The sequence below is a fragment of the Octodon degus genome, unplaced genomic scaffold, assembly GCF_000260255.1.
Source record: "Octodon degus isolate 3935 unplaced genomic scaffold, OctDeg1.0 scaffold00001, whole genome shotgun sequence".
NCBI lineage: Eukaryota > Metazoa > Chordata > Mammalia > Rodentia > Octodontidae > Octodon > Octodon degus.
Window position 1 is genome coordinate 21,935,749 of NW_004524577.1, and position 4,839 is coordinate 21,940,587.

The following is a 4,839-nucleotide window of genomic DNA, read 5'->3' on the forward strand; positions in this document are numbered from 1 at the left end:
TATCTTTTTCCACTTCCCATATCCTGGAGATAATTGCCTAACAATATATGTCTATATCTCATTGTTTTTTACAGCCACATACTAATGTATCATGTTTATTTACTATAACTTATTTGGCCAGCCCATTGTTTGTAAACATTTGAATTATCTCCAGTTCAATTTATACTATTCATAGTAGTTACAGCGATTATTTCTCCCCCGTGCCAAGTGGTCACTTGAGTGGCATCCTCATGTCCATTTCTATCCCCTGTGGATCTATGCTTCCCAACTCTAGGAAAATGAACTTTTCCTGACCTGGCCATATGATTCTACTTCGCCTTGAAATCTTTAGATGATATTGCCTTGTTTTTATGACACACAGCATGGCTTTGTTGGTCACCTTTGCATGACTTGGGACAAAATCCCTGAGACTATCACTTTAAAGGAGGAAAGGTTTGTTTCGGCATATGGTTTCAGAGATTGCAGCCCAAGGCTGAAGCATCCTATATATGTTGGTATATTGTGTTTTTTATTATTCACTTGATAATTTTTTCCTAATTTCATTATGATTTCTTTATTCTCATGAGTAATCAAATTGCTGTTTGTCTGATGAAAATCTGACTTGCAGAAAAGCTAAATAACTGATTCAAATCTGACAAAAATAATAAGTTGAAAGCTCAGGAAATGGACTTAGATATGTTAGACTTTAAGGTCCAGGACTATAATAGATGTTATGCATTAGTCTGCTCTTTTACTACTGTAACAAAATACCAGAAGTAGGACACTTTTGAAGAAAAAGAGGTTTAATTAGCTCACAGTATGGGAGGATAAAAATTCAAAGAGCAGCAGCTCTGAGAAAGGCTTGATGGGAGATGGTAAAGTGTGTCAGGGAGCATCTTATCATGAAGCAGATTAGGGATCAAGACAGATCTGGGATCCCACAGTTCCTCTAAAAGTCTGCTTTTGACTAGCCCAGGGTCCTCCCACTAGGTCCTGCCAACTAAGGGTTCCGTACCATGACCCACGACAACCCCGAGGATCAACCCTCTAACACATGACACCTTGTGTCACATCTAAACTGTAGCAGTACCTTTCCTCTGTGCTGTAGAAATAAAGCAAATTAAAGGAGCCAAAGCAGGCGAAAGTGTTGGTTGGGGGAGAATATAAGAAAAAGACATAAGCGTCAGAGCAAATCTCACATCAAATGAACTGCCAATATTATGCTATTTCTCATTAAGGCAATTCTTGAATGTAATTTAAGGCAATATGTTATTTAAGGATCCACAAGTAGTCATTGTTTACCCAGCATTGGTCATTCTTTTCAAATTTCAAGCTAGCTGGAGGAAAATGAACAGAATGTCTAGGGAAAGTAGGAAGAAAAAAATAGAGAAATTATTTACAGGATGCCCCATCACAGGAGACTTAGGAGTGTGAGCTACATGTGGTCCCCGGTGGGGGCAGTTATTCTCCAGTGGCTGTTCAGGTTAGTTATCAGAAGGATATTTCTGAAAATTCAGTGGCAACCTTTACAAGGGGAATATATCTTGAGCGTATTTCTATTTAATCTTTTATGACTCAAAACTGCCCCTTTTCTTTTGGTAGAACACTTGGAAAGAGTATCATACTGGGAGGCCAACTGAGGTAACATCCCTTCTAAAAACTACATGAAATAGAGAACTACTCAGCTATAAAGAAAGATAAACTTGAGGCTTTTCTAGGTAAATGGATGCAACTAGAGACCATACTCATAAGTGAAGTCAATCAGACTTGCTGTGTAAACATTGTAGCGTCTCCCTAGTGTAAGAAACTGAAAGAGTACATAAGATCCAAAAGGTACAGTATGAAATAAAAGAAGCTGCTCAAAAGGAGAGAACAACTGGGATGGGAGAATGGAGGAAAGAACAAAAACAATATATATATATATATATATATTATATATATATATACACACACACACACACACAAGATAGTTAAGATAATTATACTATTAATTTCTATTAAGTCATCTGAAAGGAACTGTGCTTATATTATTTGATCAAATTTTCATGCCTGTTTCTGGTTATCTGACCAACTACTTTGAAGATAACAATATGCAAGATAATAACTTGTTAATTTTTCTATCACCTTGTTTTGAAATTCTGTGTTATTTTTACTGTTTTTCCCTCTTTTTTTTTTTTTAAAAAAAAAAAAAACTACATCAACTGGGTCCTTTCCATCACTAGTTTCAATGACAAGGGAATCAGAACCTTGGATGGATGGATGGATGGATGGATGGATGGATGGATGGATGGATGGATGGGTTGATTTTTACAGGGTCTCACTAAGTAGATCAGACTCCTGGTGATCCTCCTGCTTTCTGCCTCCCCAGTGCTGGAATTACAGGCATGTGCCACCACGTCTGGACTTGGTTGTGGCTCAGCATGCCTGGGGATGGGACAGGTAGGGCATGTGGTATCTAGGATAGAATCCCCATCCCTGTGCTTGCCTAAGCAGGTGCTTAGTCTGCTGAGCTATCTCACCAGCCCCAAAACCCTATAAATATATAGAGCATTAACTAAAAATTTCCCCTCCCATACTATTCTATTTCCTTCCCTATTATCCAGTAACACTATTTATATTTAAATAAACAATAGCATGTACATGAATGTAAACAGGTACATATTCTGTATGCACACATATATGTATATATATACATATGTGTATGCACACATAGAGCTTTCCTACTCATACCTGGAATATTATTTTATATACTGTTCTTCAAATGACATACTCTTTCTAAAGCTCTTCTGAAATACATAAAAATCTTGCTTATTTTTCTCTTTCTTTTTTTTTTTTTTTTTTTTTTGCTGTGGTGCCAGGGATTGAACTCAGGGCCTTGTGCTTGCCAAGCAAGCACTTATTCTACTGAGCTATCTCCCCAGCCCAATTTTGCTTATTTTTAACCTGCTGCATAGTAGTAATACTCTGAATTTATCATAATACATTCATTTTTTTCCCTCTCGCTGTGGTCCTTTAGGGAATCTTTGGGTTTTAAATAATGTTGTAATGACCATACTTATAAGTACTTCTGTGTGTGTATTTGTTTAGAAGTAGAATAATAGATGAGTTGAAGTTGATACATAATTTCCACATTTGATGAGTGCTGTCAAATTATTCACCTGCTATGACCTGCGCAACCAGCAGCATTTTGAGAGGAGGTGAGGGGAGGTTAAGAAAAAATAGACACATACTAAAAGGAAAGCTGGGGTCAGGAGGGACCTGACCTCTCTGATGGGAGGCAGCAACAGCACGGCACGGCCTCCCTCTTTATTTATACAGGGTAAAAACTGGGGACGCACACAAAGGAGTCAAAAGTGCAAGGCCTCAGTGTTTTGCTGAGAACACTGAACGTGAAAACATTCAGAGCTACGTGTGCTGCAGTTAACAGGGAAGAACACCAAGGGCAGACACCTGCGGGACTGGCCTCGCTCTCACTCCAACAACTTGTGTACATGGCGAGCCTCTGGAACTCCATGTTTCTGGCTGGCTTTGCTCTAGGCCTGAATGTGTGGTCCATCTCCAGCTCAGCTGCTATCCCACACTCTCCAAAGAGAATTGAGCTATTTATACTCCTATCATATCATTGTCTCTTTCCCTGTATCACAACTCTTTTGGAGTTAGGCTTATCAAAGAGAAAAATCTATTTATTACTTAAATGTTGAGGATATTTTAAATCATGTTTCTCTCTTTTCTTTTAACTAATCACATTGTTTTTTCTTTTTTGGACTGATAGTTTCATCTTTATTGGTTTGTAGAAGTTGTTTAACCCAAAAATGAATTTTTGTCATCAACTTCTGTGGCAAACATTTTCTCTTTGTGTATTAGATTTTGTGCATAGGTCCATTTGTGATGTCTTTGACCATATAAAATATTAATTTTTTAAGGTTCTATCAATCTTCTTCCTTTATCAATTATTGAGAATTGTCTTAGGAAGACTTTGTCACCCAAACCTTAAAACTATTGTACTGATTCTTTAGAGATTTGTGCAATTGAGAGTAATTAATCCAGGAGATTAATAAACATTTATGAAAGAAAAAATACTTGAAATTGTCCTAGAAAAATATTTTTTTGTACTACATGGAAATGGAAATAGGACACTGTCCATGAAGGAAAGGCATGAACAAAAACAGCCAGTAGGATCACACTGAATTTATTCTTCAACACAGTTGAGGATGGACTCCTGTGTTTTACGCATTAATAACAGAACACCGAATGAACTTGCCTGGGCCTTTCTATTGTCACTGAACTACGCATCCTTAAAATATTCCCATCTCAGCGTAAAGGGCATCTCCATTGCCGCTGACCAATGGAGACTGCCAGTGAGTGTGGGAGTCATACTCTTCTCCCTGCTCTCCTTCCAGTCTTTTGATGACATAGGCAGTGCTGCAGTACAAAAAGCTTCATCTGTGTCCCTTACCGTAGTGCAGACACTATCTGTTGGATACATTCTCAGCAAATTGCTGGGTCCAAAGGATATGCAGCCGGAATTTTTGAAGATGTTGAAAATTTTCCTCTTATAGGTATTGTACCAATATGTGCTGCTACTGTTGAGCTGTTGATTCCTCAAAATATAAGAATTTCCAAACTTTTTTACTTTTGCTGATAGAATAGGCAAACCCCCCAAAGCTGCCTGATTTTAATTGCGTTTTATTATAAGTGAGGCGAAAAACCTTATAATAATTTGCAGCCCATCTATGTTTTCCTTTCAATGTTTATATCCTTTGCCTAGTTTTCTTTTGGATGGTTAGTATTTTTCTTATTGATTTGTACATATTCATTATACATTAGGGAAATTTGTCTTTTTCTGTAGTATGACTTGCA